The following is a 17289-nucleotide window of genomic DNA, read 5'->3' as shown; positions in this document are numbered from 1 at the left end:
CAGTTTCCTGTACTTTTTTTTTTACTAATAGTAATTTTTTTCAGTTCCTCATTCTCGCTAGAGCCTTGGTTCTCCACTATTTCTGGGAAGTTTTTTGCATCGTCTTCCGTGAAGGCAGACACAAAGTATTTGTTTAATTTCTCTGCCATTTCCTTATTCCCCATTATAATTTCTCCTGTCTCAACCTGTAAGGGACCCACATTTACTTGGACTAATCTTTTCCTTTTTACATACCTATAGAAGCCTTTACAGTCTGTTTTTGTGTCTCTTGCTAGTTTACTCTCATTCTATTTTCCCTTTATCAATTTCTTGGTCCTCCTTTGCTGAATTCTAAAATCCCAATCCTTAGGCTTACTACTCTTTTTGGGAACATTATCGTCCTCTTCCTTTGATCTAATACTATCTTTAGCATCTCTTGTTAGCCACGGTTGGACCACTTTTCCTGAAGGGGTTTTGTGCCTTAAAGGAATGTATATTTGTTGTAAATTCATTCTGTAAATGCTAGCCATTGCTTGTCTACTGTCATACCTTTTTAATGTAGTTTCCCAATTTACCTTGAGCAACTCACCCCTCATACTTAAGTAGTTTGCTTTGTTTAGATTTAAGACCCTAGTTTCGGTTTTAGCTAAGTCATTTTCAAACTCAATATAAAATTCTATATCATATTATGGTCACTTTTCATAAAGGCCCCTTTACAACAAGATTATTAATTAACCCTTTCTCATTGCACAATACTAGATCTAAAATAGCTTGTTCCCTAGTTGGTTCCTCAACATACTGATCTAGAAAACTAGCTTGCATACATTCCATGAATTCGTCCGCCACACTATTACTGCAAATTTGGTTTGCCCAGTCTATATGTAGATTAAAGCCCCCCATGATTACTGTATTACCCTTGTTACACGCGCCTCTAATTTCCTGATTTATACTCTGCCCTACATTATAACTACTGTTTGGGGGCCTATGAACAACTCCCACCAATGTTTTCTGCACCTTGCTGTTTCTTAGCTCCACCCAAACTGATTCTACTACTTGATTTTCAGAGCTAAAATCCTTTCTCTCTACTGTCTTTATCCAATCCTTTATTATCAGGGCTACCCCTCCTCCTTTTCCATTTTGCCTGTCCCTTCTAAAACTTAAGTATCCTGGAATATTTTAGTTCCCAACCGTGGCCACTTTGCAACCACGTCTCCATTATGGCTATTAGATCAAACCTGTTAATTTCTATCCGACGAAGACATATCTTCACACTGAGGACACACTCCATCATGTTGTGTGGCACTGCCACCGTGCTAAATGGAATAGATTCAGAACAGATCTAGCAGCTCAAAACTGGGCATCCATGCAGCGCTACGGGCCATCAGCAGCAGCCAAATTGTACTCCACCACAATCTGTAACCTCATGTCCTGACATATCCCTATCTCTCTCCCATTACCATCAAGCCAGGGGACCAACTCTGGTTCAATGAGTAGTGCAGAAGAGTATGCCAGGAGCAGCACCAGACGTACCCAAAAATGAGGTGCCAACCTGGAAAAGCTGCAACACAGGATTATATGCATGCTAAACAGCAGAAGCAGCATGCGATAAACAGAGCTTGGCGATCCCACAATCAACGGATGAGAACAAAGCTCCAGAGTCCTACCACATCCAGTCGTGAATGGTCGTGGACCATTTAACAACTAAAATGGGAACTGTTCCAGAGTCTATAGAATTTTGGAAGATGACCAGCAATGCATCTACTATTTCTAGGGCCACTTCCTTAAGTAGCCGAGGATGTAGATTATCAGGCCCTGAGGATTTATCGGCCTTCAATCCCATCAATTTCCTTAACACCATTTCCCGACAAATACTGATTTCATTCAGTTCCTCCCTCTCATTAGACCCTATGTTCCCGACATCTCTGGGAGGTTATTTGTGTCCTCCTTTGTGAAGACAGAACCAAAGTATGTATTTAATTGGTCAGCCATTTCTTTGTTCCCCATTATAAATTCCCCTGATTCTGACTGCAAGGGACCTACGCTTGACTTCACCAATCTTTTTCTCTTCACATATCTATAGAAGCTTTTACAGTCAGTTTTTATGTTCCCTGCAAGCTTACTCTCATATTCTATTTTCCCTCTCTTAATTAATCCCTTTATCCTCCTTTGCTGAATCCTAAACTGCTCCCAATCCTCAGGTTTGCTGCTTTTTCTGGCCAATTTATATGTCCTCTCCTTGGATCTTATGCTATCCCTAATTTCCCTTGTTAGCCACGGTTGAGTCACCTTCTTTGTTTTATTTTTATGCCAAACAGGGATGAACAAATTCTGTAGTTCATCCATGCGATCTTTAAATGTTTGCCATTGCCTATCCACCGTCAACCCTTTAAGTAACGTTCCCCAATCCATCCTAGCCAACTCGTGCCTCATACCATCATAGTTTCCTTTATTTAAGTTCAGGACCCTAGTCTCTGAGTCAACTACTTCACTCTCCATCTTAATGAAGATTTCTATCATATTATGATCGCTTTGCCCCAAGGGGCCTCGCACAACAAGATTGCTAATTAATCCTTTCTCATTACATAATACCCAGTCTAAGATGGCCTGATCTCTAGTTGGTTCCTCGACATATTGGTCCAGGAAACCATCCCGTATACACTCCAGGGATTCCTCCTCCACAGTATTGTTACTAATTTGGTTAGCCCAATCTATATGTAGATTAAAGTCACCCATGATAACTGCTCTGCCCTTATTGCACGCGTCTCTAATTTCCCGTTTAATGCCATCCCCAACCTCCGCATTACTGTTTGGGGGTCTGTATACAGCTCCCACTAACGTTTTCTGCCCCATGGTATTTCTCAGCTCTACCCGTACAGATTCCACATCATCAGAGTTAATATCCTTCCTTACTATTGTGTTAATCTCCTCTTTAACTAGCAATGCTACCCCACCTCCTTTTCCTTTCTGCCTGTCTTTCCTGAATATTGCATACCCCTGGATGTTGAATTCCCAGCCTTGGTCACCCTGGAGCCATGTCTCCGTAATCCCAGTTATATCATATCTGCTTACATCTATTTGCGCAGCTAATTCATCCACCTTATTACGAATGCTCCTCGCATTAAGACACAAAGCCTTCAGGCTTGTTTTTTTTTTAACACTTTTAGACTTTTTAGAATGATTATTTCCTGTGGCCATGTTTGATTTAAACCCTCGATTTCTCTGACTGCCACTTTTGCTTTTCTCCTTACTGTCTTTTGCTACTATCCTTGCTTCCCTTTCCTCTGTCTCCCTGCACAGGTTCCCAACCCCCTGCCATTTTAGTTTAAACCCTCCCCAACCGCACTAGCAAACACTCCCCCTAGGACATCGGTCCCGGTCCTGCCAGATGCAAACCGTCCAGTTTGTACTGGTCCCACCTCCCCCAGAACTGGTTCCAATGTCCCAGGAATTTGAATCCCTCCCTCTTGCACCATTTCTCTAGCCACGTATTCATCTGAAATATCCTTCTATTTCTACTCTGACTAGCACGTGGCACTGGTAGCAATTCTGAGATTACTACCTTTGAGGTCCTATTTTTTAATTTACCTCCTAACTCCCTATATTCAGCTTTTAGGACCTCATCCTGGTTTTTACCTATATTGTTGGTACCTATATGCACCACGACAACTGGCTGTTCACCCTCCTCCTCCAGAATGCCTTGCAGCCGCTCTGAGACATCCTTGACCCTTGCACCAGGGAGGCAACATACCATCTTGGAGTCTCGTTTGCGGCCGCAGAAACGCCTATCTATTCCCCTTACAATAGAAACCCCTATCACTATAGCTCTCCCGCTCTTTTTCCTCCCGTCCTGTGCAGCAGAACCACCCACGGTGCCAGGAAGTTGGCTGCTGCTGCCTTCCCCCGATAAGCCATCTCCCTCAACAATATCCAAATTGGTATATCTGTTTGAGAGGGGGATGGCCACAGGGGACCCCTGCACTACCTGCCTGTGCCTACTACTCTGCCTGGTGGTCACCCATTCCCTTCCTGCCTGTGCGGCCTTTACCTGCGGTGCTATCCACGATGTCCTCAGCATCATGAATGCTCCAGTATGTATCCATTCGCAGCTCCAGCGCCACAATGCGGTCTGTCAGTAGCTGCAGCTGGATGCACTTCCCGCACACATGGTCATCAGGGACACAGGAAGTGTCCCTGATTTCCCACATAGCGCAGGAGGAGCATGCCACAGGGTCGAGCTGTCCTGCCATGACTTACCCTTTAATTAATTCATTTAAATTAATTTAAATCAAATCAATACCACTAATTACACTACAATTAAATGATATTCTCAAGGGCCCTTGGTTACTAGCACTCCCCGATACACAACAGGGACTTTAGAAACTATAACCACAAAAATTAAGACCTTCTAAATTTTATAAACTATTAATCTTAACTGTCAAACTATAGAGTAGTATAAATACTCACCTGGCCGTACTCACCCAATCAGCTGCTTCCTCTTGCCCGCGTCACTTTTTGAATCGTGACGTGGCTCCGGAACGCCGCCGCCAGTCTGAGATTGGGAAGCCTTGTACCGCCGCGCTCTCCGCTCCCGACACTGGCCTCAATCAGCTCCCTCCCCTTGTGCTGACGTCATTTTGACTTCTGACGTCACTCTTTGAAAATTCTGGCGGTGCTGAGTTGGTGCCGCCTCGCCGCTCCTCCCAGGTCCGCACTGCCACCGCCGCTGCTGCTGTGGGGCCTACCTGCGCCTCGGGCCCTCTTTTTATCGCCGCCGCTCCTCCCAGGTCCGCACTGCTGCTGACCTGGAAGTATATCGCCATTGCCTTCAAAATCCTGGAACTCCCTCCATAACAGCACTGTGGGAGTACCTTCACCACATGGACTGCAGCAGTTCAAGAAGGCGGCTCACCACCACCTTCTCGAGGGCAACGAGGGATGAACAATAAATGCCAGCCTTGCCAGCGACGCCCACATCCAGGAACATTAAAAAAGTTACTATCTATTGTCTCCCCAACTAAAAGAAAATGTAGTGACTAATCATTCTGCTTTGATTGCACTGTTATTTCATACCCACATGTTAAGTTTGTTCTAAGTACCATTGTGTACTTCGCTAATACTGGTATCTGGAATGTGGGATCAGTATTAAAATATGAAAAAGATGTCGATACCTGTTCCCACAGTTCAGATACTTGCCACTGAGTCCATGGTTTGCAATAGCTAAATGAGTCGGGCCTCTGGAAACCGAGTGCGCTTAGTTTTGAGTAATATTGCTGAACAGTTCTCAATTGTGAAATAATTCTCAGTTCAGAAAGTAAATTGAGCCAAACCACTTTATGCTTTTCCAGCATGCTGTATTTTTGTAACTTTCCATTCTTTTTTTTTTAATCGTGATTTTATAGTACATTAAACACTAAAGAGTTACCAAAGTCATTTATTTCCGAGGTTCTGTCAGCTCCTTAAATTTGCAACCAACTGCTCAGTGCAACTTTCTAACAATGACCTTCATGTTTATTCTACATTGCTCAGTTGGTGCAGAAAGGAAATTTTTGTTACTTGATATTTTCAAATGTGTGTAGGAAATGATGCTTTCTTCTTTTACAGATTGTTTAGTAATCTAATCGTACTGCTCAAAAAGACAGAGAAAAATAGCGCCTGTTATTAGATGTGGTTGAGCAAGCAGTAATGAGTTTGCTACTTCACTCTGAGAACACAACAGGGAATTTTGCTGGTTCCATTACATAGAATAGTCACCCCTGCCCCCATTTTGTGCTAGTTTGAGAACATAAAGCTATTCTTGCTGATTGAGAGGGAACGTCCATCAGAATTGTGTTTATGTATTTAGTTGTAGGCAGAGCTCAACGTGAGCATATGTCTACATGGTCCCAGCATCCAGCTTGTGTTAAGACCCTGGAGTGCTGACAGCACTTTTTCATACAATGACGTGACTCAAAATTTACCCATTCAGCTGCTTAGGCAGATGGACCTTGATCTAATGTCTTGTCCAAAAAAAAGCACAACAATGATGCAGCACTTTTTCAGTACTGCAGTAAATTAGCCATCTGGATTATGTCTCAAATCCTGGACAGGGGCTTGAACCCTTAACCTCTGACTCAAAGTTTCAAGTGTCATCAGTAGAGGAAAAGAGACGGAGGAGTTTATAATTGACGTATTTAAAATTATGAAGGGTTTTGACCGGTGAATAGGGCAAGTCAATGTCATCTGGCTGGTTAGTCAGTGATAAGGGGGTCAGCATTTTAAAATTGTCACTAAAGAGTGAGGAGGGAGATTCGGCAAAAACCTCTGTGCAGAGTATTGTTGCAGCATGGACTGCTTTGCCACGTAGTGTACATGGATTTCTAAAATTCAACAAAGTGCCACGTAATAGGCTTGCCAGCAAAGTTGAAGCCCATGGAATAAAAGATACAGTGGCAGCATGGATACGGAATTGGCTAAGAGACAGGAAACAGAGAGTAGTGGTGAGCAGTTGTTTTTCGGACTGTAGGAAGGTATACAGTGGTGTTCCCTGGGGTTGGTTCTAGGACCACTGCTTTTCTTGATATATATTAATGACTTGGACGTGGGTGTACAGGGCACAATCTCTAAATTTACAGATGACACAAAACTTGGAAGTATAGTGAACAGTGAGGAGGAGTGTGATAGACCTCAGGAAGACATAGACAGGCTGGTGAAATGGGTGGACACGTGGCAGATGAAAATTAACACAGAAAAGTGTGAAGTGATACATTTTAGTAGAAAGAACAAGGAGAGGAAATATAAACTAAAGGGTACAATCCTGAAGTGGGTGCATGAACAGAGAGACTTGTGGGTGTATGTGCACAAATCATTGAAGGTGGCAAGGCAGGTTGAGAAAGCAGTTAAAAAGGCTCACGGGATCCTAGGCCTCTTGAATAGAGGTATAGAGTACAAAAGTGTGGAAATTATGATAAATCTGTATAAAACACTGGTTCGGCCCCAACTGGAGTACTGTGTCCAATTCTGGGCACCACACTTTTTAGGAAGGATGTGAAGGCCTTAGAGAGGGTGCAGAAAAGATCAACGAGAATGATTTCAGGAATGAGGGACTTCAGTTATGGTGATAGACTGGAGAAGCTGGGGTTGTTCTCCTTGGAGCAGAGGAGATTTGATAGAGGTGTTCAAAATCATGAGGGGTCTGGACAGAGTAGATAGAGGGAAACTATTCCCATTGGCAGAAGGGTCGAGAACCAGAGGACATAGATTTAAGGTGATTGGCGCAAAAGAACCAAAGGCGACATAAGAAAAAACTTTTTTATGCAGCGAGTTGTTAAGATCTGGAATGCACTGCCTGAAAGGGTGGTGGATATTATGTCCGTGTGTAATTGAGACACGGACTGCAGGAGTTGGTTATAACAGGTCGTTACTGAGTGGAGACAAACTGGAACTAACTATGCAAAGTTACTACACAGGCTTACATACAGGGGTGGTCACTACTGGTACTGCAGTATACAGGGGCTGCAGAATCTGGTTCCTTCTGCAAAGTACATACACTACAATTCCTCCCCTTTTAGCTAAACAGTACATAACATTCGATTAATAATTAAATAACATATTTACAATTACAGTTGTCATATACATTAGCTGAAGTTAAGCAATTATAAGTTCAGTCTTTGAGGAGGCTTCCTGATTCTGTATGGATAACGCCTCTTTGGGGTATCAGGTTCTTCTGGCAGAGTTGATTCTGAATCAACGTCGTTGTTGGGTTCGTCTGCTTCCAATATTCCCGATTCTGAGGTAGATGCAATTGGTACTTCGGTTTCATCACCAGGTGTATCGGATCGTGGTGTGGAATTGACGTTTTCCAGTGACTCTAGAATCTGGTCAGCATGGCGTCTTACAATGCTCTCTCCAACGTCCACGGTCACCATTAGAGGTCCTTGCCGTGTACAGATCGTTCCTGGCTGCCATTTCTCTGTGCGGTAGTCCCGGGCCAAAACTGGTTGACCTATCTTAAAACTCCTGGTCGGCCTTTCATTCATATTCTAAAACTGCCTGTTCTCCACATCTCTTCTGATGTTTGGCTTAACCAAATCCAAGCGGCATCGTAGTCTTCGATTGAAGAACATCATGGCTGGAGTTTGGTTGGTAACCGCATGTGTCGCATTCCGGTAGGCAAACAAGAAGTTATCCACCTTGTGTTGTAGGGGTATGTCTTCATTACACATTGCCTTGATAGCCTTCTTGAATGTTTGAACGAACCTCTCAGCCAATCCATTGGTGGCTGGATGATATGGGGCGGATGTGCAATGCTTAACGCCATTGTTCTTTAAGAACCTCCGGAACTCTTCAGACACAAACTGTGGTCCGTTGTCGGAGCAAATCTGTTCAGGCAGCCCATTTCTGGCAAATATGGTTCGTAAGACTGTGATAGTTTTTTCTGTGGTGGTTGAGGACATTTTTATTACCTCTGGCCACTTTGAATGTGCATCCACCGCAATTAAAAACATCGAGTCCATAAATGGACCAGCAAAATCAATGTGCACCCTTTGCCATGGAGATGAGGGCCACTCCCATGGATGTAGAGGGGCTTGTGGTGGGGCATTTTGGACCTTCTGGCATCCTGTACAGCTCTTGGTCATCTCTTCGATTTCTCTATCGATTCCCGGCCACCACACAAACGCTCTGGCTAAGTTCTTCATTTTTACCCCTCCCAGATGACCCTCGTGAAGCTCATTGAGCACTCTAGCCTTCAATTTGGGTGGATTTACTGCTCTGGATCCACACTTCAAGGTTCCTCTGCACACTGACAGCTGTTCTCTTCTCGGCGAGAATGCTAACAACAGTGGTTCGCCATGTGCTGGCCATCCCTTCACCGTTCAATCATAGACCCAGGAGAGTGTCGGGTCATTTCGTGTTTCCTTTTCTATGTTTGCATTCGTCACAGGTAGACATTCGACTATGGTCGAGTGGAATATCTCCACTGGATCCACTGCAGGTGCTTCTTCCACCGTCGGCAACGGTAGGCGCGACAATCCATCAGCATTCCCATGCTGTTTAGTTCCTTTGTACTCGATGTCATATTAGTGTACCCCTAGGAAAAGGGACCACCTCTGTAGCCGTTGTGCTGCCATTATCGGGACGCCCTTCTGAGGGTTGAAAATGGAGACAAGGTTGATGATCAGTTAGTAGAGTAAATTTCTGACCGTGCAGGTAGTGATTGAACTTCTTCACCCCCTACACCAGGCTGAGGGCCTCTCTGTCAATCGCTCGGCTGAAGTTAACGAGCGTGTCGCAAAAGCTATCGGCCTCTCTGAACCATCAAGGAATTTATGTAACAGTACCGCTCCAATGCCGTAGGGAGACGCATCGCACGCCAGTCTTATCGGTAGTGATGGGTTGTAGTGAGCCAATACTTCTCTTGAAGTGATTAGGTCTTTACTCTTCTGAAAGGCCCGCTTACATCCATCGCTCCATTTCCATGCTACTCCAGTTTGTAGTAGGGCGTTCAGTGGGTGCAGAATTGTGGACAAATTCGGCAAAAACTTATGGTAGTAATTCACCAATCTGAGGAATGACCTCAGTTGCGACACATTTTCAGGCGCTGGAGCCTTAACTACCGCTTCAATTTTGTCAGGGGACTTATGTAACCCCTCTTCATCAATCACGTGGCCACAATACGATATCTGTTTCTTAAAAAACTCGCACTTGGGGCGATTGGCTCGTAGCCCATGTTCTCCTAGTCTAGTGAGCACCTGCTCTAGGTTGGCAAGGTGTTCACTGTCATCTTCACCTGTCACTAGGATGTCGTCCAAGTAACACTGAGTCCCCGGAATCCCTTGCAGGACTTGTTCCATCGCTCTTTGCCATATCGCCGGAGCTGATGCTACTCCGAATACCAGTCGATTATACTGGTAAAGACCTTTGTGAGTGTTTATCGTGAGATACTTCCTAGAGGATTCTTCAACCTCCATCTGCAAATATGCTTGTGGTAGGTCAATTTTTGTAAAATGCTTCCCTCCAGATAGTGAGGCGAAAATATCTTCTATCCTCGGGAGAGGATATTGTACTGTGTGAGGGACTGGGTTCACCGTCACCTTGAAGTCCCCACAGATGCGAACCTTCCTTGGCTCCTCAGACTTATTGTTTAACGTTTTCTTCATGACAGGAACGATGGGTGTCGCCCACTCGCTCCAGTCTACCTTAGATAACACACCTGCATTCTCCAGATTCTCCAGCTCTGCCTCGACGGCTGGGCGAATTGCATACGGTACCGGTCTTGCTTTGAAAAACTTGGGAATTGCATTCTCTTCTATTTTTATCGAGGCGGTTACGCCTTTAAGAGTTCCCAGTCCTTGTTGAAATACCTCTTTGGCGTTAGCTAAGATTTTTGCCAATCGCCCAGGTGTGACGTCGTCATCCTTTCTACCAGCCACCGTCGGTGCCTGAATGGAGTGCCAGTCTAAACTTATCTTTCTGATCCATTCACGTCCCAATAACGGTGGTCCACCATCTTGCAGTATGTACAGATACAATTTCTGTATTTCCTTGCCGTTGTATTCGACAGGCACCCTTATTTTCCCTCTGGGGTATACTTTTTGCCCCGTATACGTCTTCAAGACAATGGATGTCTCTTTCAAGGGTATGTGTGAGAATAGCCGCTCGTAGTCTCGTCGATTCATGACGGTCAGGGCTGATCCTGTATCCAATTCCATTTTGACTTGGGACCCTGCTATCGTGAGGGTGACCCAAATGGTTCGGTGATCCTCTTTTGCGATTACGTTGTGAAGTTTGAGACAGCTTAGTCTCTTGTTCCCGGATTCACTATCGCTCATCTGGTCTTCGGAACTACTGTCCGTCATCTTTTGTACTTTGCTGTACTGTTCCTTAGTAGCCTTTTTGTTGTCGTTAGTCTTCTTCCCAGACCTGCAAACTCGTGCAATGTGTCCCATCTTTCCGCATTGCCTACATATTTTGTCCTTGGACCAGCAGTCCTTCTGGTCATGGGTTGTTCTGCCGCAGCGATAACATTTTTCAAATCCCCATGTCATTTCGTGGGTGCCGTATTCCTGTGGCTTTTGCTGTATTTCCGCAGCTCCCCTTGCTGCTGCTTCGTACGATACTGCCACGCTGAAAGCCTTATCTTAGCGTCAGCTCTTTCTCTGAGAGTAACCTCTTCTGGGTTCCTTCACTCAGGAGTCCACAGACAAATTTGTCCCGTAGGGTATCTGCCAGTCCTGCTCCGAACTGGCAGTGCTTTGATAGCTTGCGTAGTTCCGTAAGGTAATCAGCATTGCTCTCATCTTTATGCTGATTTCTCCTGTGGAATTTAAATCTTTCTGCTATCAGCAGCGGTGTAGGATTTAGGTGATCCTGTAGGATATCAACAATTTCGTTAAAACTCTTCGCCATCGGTTTGGCTGGAGTAATCAGGTTCCGCAATAGGCCGTACGTTCTTGCGCCCATTAAGTTTAGTAGTACCGATGCCTTTTTCTCATCGGCTACTTCGTTTGCCTCGCAATATACTTCGACTCTTTCCACATACATGGTCCAGTCTTCTATTGCATTATCGAAGGCAGTGATATTGCCAGTCTTCGGCATCTTGGAAATCTAAGATGGCGCCTCCCGCGCTTTCCGTCTTCTCCGCTGCTGCTAGCGCTGTTGCTGGCGTTTTATGCCTTGATGGCGACACCCTATGGTCTTTGCTCACTTCCCCCCGCGCTGCTGCTAACGCCGCTCTCCGCAGTTCCCGTGGCAAACTGCAGCTCCTCGCGGCTTTCTGCGCTTCTAATTTCTTTTATTTCCCCGTCGTCGGAGCAACCCTGCGGGACACTTTCCTCCCTCTTCTCGGGTCTGTACGCTGCCCGGCTTCGTAGCACCAGCCGCGCCCTGTGTGCTCCACCTCTCTCTCTCTCTCTCTCTCTCTCCTCTTCCTGACAACGCTGCTCGGCCCCGTTGAAAAGCCACCCGATCGAGCTCTAGCCCACCGCAGCCCAGGAAGGATCAGTGTACTACCTGCTACCAGCCCGATTAGCTGGAACACCATCGACAGGATAACCAAGCCCCGCTCTCGACAGCCTCTCCTGCAAATCTTTCACTCCGATGAATCAGAGGCGGTTGCCCACGGTCGACGCCCGTTTCTTCTGATTGTTTTTTTTTTTCTCTCTCTTCCTTCTGGCCTCGACCTCTGACAACTTCGCTTCAGGGATGGATCCCCATGAGGTGGTGCAGACTGTAGGTAAGTTCGGATCTGCTCGTCGCCAGTATTATGTCCGTGTGTAATTGAGACACGGACTGCAGGAGTTGGTTATAACAGGTCTTTACTGAGTGGAGACAAACTGGAACTAACTATGCAAAGTTACTACACAGGCTTATATACAGGGGTGGTCACTACTGGTACTGCAGTATACAGGGGCTGCAGAATATCGCTCCTTCTGCAAAGTACATACACTACAGTGGAGGCAGACTCGATCACTGCTTTCAAAAGGGAGTTGGATAAGTAGCTGAAGGAAAGAAATTTGCAGGGCTGCGGGGAAAGGGCGGGAGAGTGGGTCTAGCTGAAGTGCTCTATGATTCTAAGGAGTAGTTGAAGCAGAGACCAATGTATTTTTTAAACAGAAGAGTAGATAATCATTGGAAGCAGAGGAAATGGCTGTAGCAGCAAGCAGTTGAGTGGGAATAGTTTTTGGATTGCTCTAGCTAAGAGTTGGCACAGACACGATTGGCCAAATGATCGTCTTCTGTGGTTCTAAACTTCTATGTGCCTATTACAGCACCACACTGCAACAATTTTCAAGTTTTCAAGTATTGTGCTTTGTGCAGAAATAAAACCACTATACTGTACCAATCTAGAAACATAAAAGTCAAGCAGAATTTCATTAAGTGACTGGGCATAGCTGCAATTAAACAGTCGTGCTCTCACTATTTAGACAGCTGACAGAGGGAACTGGGACTTCAAAACCATTGAGCGCGTACTTAAATGTTAGACTAGATGAGACATTTAGTATTCAGTCTTCCTGTCAATGGGCAGACAATTGTGAGCTCTAGCACAAGAGAGAACATGATGGGTGAAGTCTTGTGTCCTTGGCTAGCCTGCTAATGATGAATTTCAGATCACAGAAGTAGCTGCGAGGTCAACAAAAGCCCCATGTTTGTTTCATATGCTGTGTCCTGGAATATGTATAAGAGCATTTTAAAATCCAGATCTGTTGGCATTAAGGAGCTCCTCCAGTGGCTCAATGATCACTAAGCCATATTGCCATGAAAGTCCCAGTTTTGATCCCTAATCTGAGTTAACTGGTATAGTACATAGGATTACATAGGATATACGGCATAGAAACAGGCCATTCGGCCCAACCAGTCCATGCCGACGTTTATGCTCCACGCGAGTATCCTCCCATCTTACTTCATCTAAAGCATGGTGGCATAGTGGTTAGCACTGTTGCCTCACAGCGCCAGGGACCCGGGTTCGAATCCGGCCTCGGGTGACTGTCTGTGTGGAGTTTGCACATTCTCCCCGTGTTTGCGTGGGTTTTCTCCGGGTGCTCCGGTTTCCTCCCACAGTCCAAAGATGTGCGGGGTTAGGTTGATTGGCCATGATAAAAATTGACCCTTAGTGTTAGGGGGATTAAATACGTGGGGTTACGGGGATAGGGTGGGATATGTGTTGGTGTAGGGGTTACGGGGATCGGGTGGGATATGTGTCGGTGCAGGCTCGATGGGCCGAAATGGCCTCTATCTGTACTGTGAGGTTTCTGTGATAAATCTATCAGCATAACCCTCTAGTCCCTTCTCCCTCATATGCTTATCTAGCCTCCCCTTAAATGCATCTGGTATAGTAAGGGTAATACAACTGACTTCAGTGCTCCTGGACTAGAGAGGGGGCTGGCGAAGGGGGGCTGGTGGTGGTGGAAATAAGTTAAGTGCCTTTATTCCCGATAACTGTCCAACAACTCTTGCTAGAAAGTGAATGGTTGTGAATGTCAGGTGAGGCTATATTCAGTCTTTGCAGTGAAGCATTGGTGCTTAAGCAAAAGAAAGAAAGACTTGCATTTATATTGCGCCTTTCACGACCACCAGATGTCTCAAAGCGCTTTACAGCCAATTAAGTACTTTTGAAGTGCAGTCACTGTTGTAATGTGGGAAATGCAGTAGCCAATTTACGCACAGCAAGGTCCCACAAACAGCAGTGTGATAATGACCAGATAATCTGTTTTTGTTATGTTGGTTGAGGGATAAATATTGGCCAGGGCATCAGGGAGAACTCCCCTGCTCTTAAAAATAGTGCCATGGAATCTTTTACGTCCACCTGAGAGAGCAGACGGGGCCTTGGTTTAACGTCTCACCCGAAAGATGGCACCTCCGACAGTGCAGCAATCCCGCAGCACTGCACTGGAGTGTCAATCTAGCTTTATGTGCTCAAGTCCCTTGAGTGGAGCTTGAATCCACAACCTTCTGACTCAGAGGCTCAGTGTGCTACCAACTGAGCCACAGCTGACAAGTAGCCTGCCAACATTGCTTTCACAAAGAATGGCGCTTCAGCAAGATTTCGGAGGGCGTTGCGACTGAACTTTGATAGATAATGTATAATGAAGTATTTAATGGAACCATTTAGTGGGACAGTTAACACACACACATTTACAATTATGTGAAAATTACACATCATTAGTTTCCTGCACATACATCGTCCAAAGTAATGCACTTAAACCAAATGAGACCACTTACTACATTTTAAATGGAAAATGTGTCGATGGAAATTAATGGTTTATACCACAGCAAAAGGTGAAGAATTCAACAAGGGCCAGTTTTGCATAGGAGGAGTAAATGCTACCTGTGCAATGTGGCACTCACAGAGTAATACTGGCACATTCACCTGCCTGCTGCCTTGTTTGGAGAATGCATGCTATACTGTAGAGCAGGTGACTTTGTCTACATTTAACAGAGGAATGTGTGCAAACGATGTGCTGTACAGAAGTCTGTGTAGCCTAACAATTAAAAGGCGGGGATGGAAATGATCATAGTGATTGGATTTAGAGCATATTAATTTTGAGCATGTGAAAAATAATTGGTTCTGTTTCATTTGGGGGAACTAAGAATTCAGCAGCTGTTTGTATTACTTAAGTTGTGGAGCCATTTAAATTAACTTATCCACCCCAAAAAGTGGAACAAGAGGGCTTGGTGTGTTTTTTAAGTCTCTTGTTCTGTTAATGTGTTCCTGTGCCTTGCTTTGATCCTTCTAATTTGTATTTTATTCATTGTGCCTGCTGGTAATCTCTGTTGTCCCAGAATGTAACATTCAACTTGGCAGTAAAGCAATTTAGTAAACATTTTACATGGATAGAGACCCTGTTGGCAGTACTTGAGCCTCCCGACTCTCTGGACCTCGCATGTTGTAAGACTCAGTGCCCTGTTGATTTAGATACTTTACATAAATCCACTGTTTATATAGTACAACTTCACACACACAATTTTCATGGCATAAAATGCTTTGCCCATGTGCAGTTAACCTGCAGGGGCCTGAACAACATTTATGGATATTGTAAGCAAAATGGACGTGGAAGTTATTATTTGGAGGTGTAATGCACATGGCTACAGTTAATGCAGCAATGAGTCAAGGGTCGGAATGCCATCCCATAGACGGAAGCATTTAAAATGTGGGCTACATCTCTTTTAGTCAATTGTCTTATGAAATAAGATGCAGTGTAACTAATCAGATCATAAATATATTGTGTATATAAAAAGTCCAGACATTTAAAGGCAGAATTGCTGGTTTTCATCATAGGAACATACAGCTGTTCTGCCATTCAGTTAGATCATGGCTGAACTGTACCTTAATGCAATTTATCCACCTTTTCTCCATATCCCTTAGATGCACTTTCCCAACAAAAATCTAGTTTTCATTCTTGATCCACAGCCTTTTAGGGGAGTGAATTCCAGATTTTCAATCCCCTTTGTGAAAAAAGTGTTACCTGATTTCGCTCCTAAATGGCCTAGATCTAATTGTATTCTGTCCTCTTGTTCAGGATTCCTTCACCAGAGAAATTAGTTTCTCTACAACTTGCCTATCGAATCATCTTGCAACCAGCAAAATACAATGACTCAAAATTAACAGTCTGACATCAGTTACTTTTTTTTAAACTAGCCTGTTGGTACTTGCAATAGATTCAGTAAGTTAACTAGATTAATGGACTGCAGCAATTATTTCAGCTCACTCAGGATTCAAGAGCATCAGTGATCTCTTATCTGCTTTAGAAAATGAGCCTCAGCTATAATTTTCCTTCTCATCATAGTGCTAATTTAAATTAATTTTGTGTTGCCATGTTGACCTTTTCCAGAGCTCTTATAGGAGCAAGTTATTAATACAAACCACTGAAATTATTTATCTCCACCTGCATGCATGAATTGTCAGTTTGGCATCTTTAATGTTTAGCTCTGAAGTTCTTTTTCCGAACTGGGGAGCCATATTGGTTTACTGAAAATACTGCTTCTGGGCACGGTTTGGTAAAGCTACTCAGTCAGTGTCCTGGTCAATATTTATCCCTCAAACATCTCTAAAACAGATTATCTGGTCATTATCACATTGCTGTTTGTGGGACCTTAGTGTGCACAAATTGGCTACCGCATTTCCTACATTACAACAGTAACTACACTTCAAAAACAATTAGTTGACTATCATGCTCTTTGGGACATTCTGAGGTCATGAAAGCTGCTATATAAATGCAAGTTCTTTGTTTATCTTCTTTGTCCGTCAGTGGGCTGAGTGGCTGAGCCTATTCATAAGGGGGGCAAAGTCTTTCAATGCTCTCTGAACTTAACCGTCTCTAGCTATCAGGGAGAAACGGCCATTAATCATGATTGGGGGAAAAAATGCTTGTAGGCAACATTCCAGGCACCAGGTTCTGAGGCCTTGAAACAGTTCTGCCATACAACTTTGCTTTTTAAAAAAAAAAAAATAATTATTGTGTTGTTGCAACAATACTTGTGAACTGGTCCCTTTTAAAAAGCATCTTTGCTGTCCTATGAACTTGTGTATTCACCTGTAACAATTAGTGCTGCATAGCTGTTCTTAATGCTGCAAAATTTAATGGGCAATTGTAATGAAGAAAAAACGCTAATGAGTGCCTTGGCTGAATCTGTCAGGTTTTTGAGATGTCACTGCTGATTCTGAGTAATTATTACAGTCAAATGGCTATTATTATTCTGACTAATGCCTTCTAATGGCATCTTGCACCTTCAAAACACATTAAGCTCATTAATGATTCAGTCAATTAACCTTCAGGAGCATAACCCACCCTAAAAGGATGTTTTGCGAGGTCCCAGTTTTATTCAACAGTGAAA

General features: G+C 44.2%; 1 protein-coding gene across 9 annotated transcripts in view; it reads left to right on the top strand.

The window, feature by feature from the left end:
- LOC147106607 (activating molecule in BECN1-regulated autophagy protein 1-like) overlaps positions 1 to 17289 on the top strand; it is a 514247-nt gene that overhangs the window by 253890 nt on the left and 243068 nt on the right. The gene's annotated exons all lie outside the window — the stretch shown is intronic.

This window comes from Somniosus microcephalus, chromosome 15 (assembly GCF_052327205.1).
Source record: "Somniosus microcephalus isolate GS21.2 chromosome 15, FLI_Smic_1.0, whole genome shotgun sequence".
NCBI classification, from domain to species: Eukaryota; Metazoa; Chordata; class Chondrichthyes; order Squaliformes; family Somniosidae; genus Somniosus; species Somniosus microcephalus.
The sequence above is the reverse complement of the archived record's forward strand: the minus strand, read 5'-3'. Positions and strand labels throughout refer to the sequence as shown.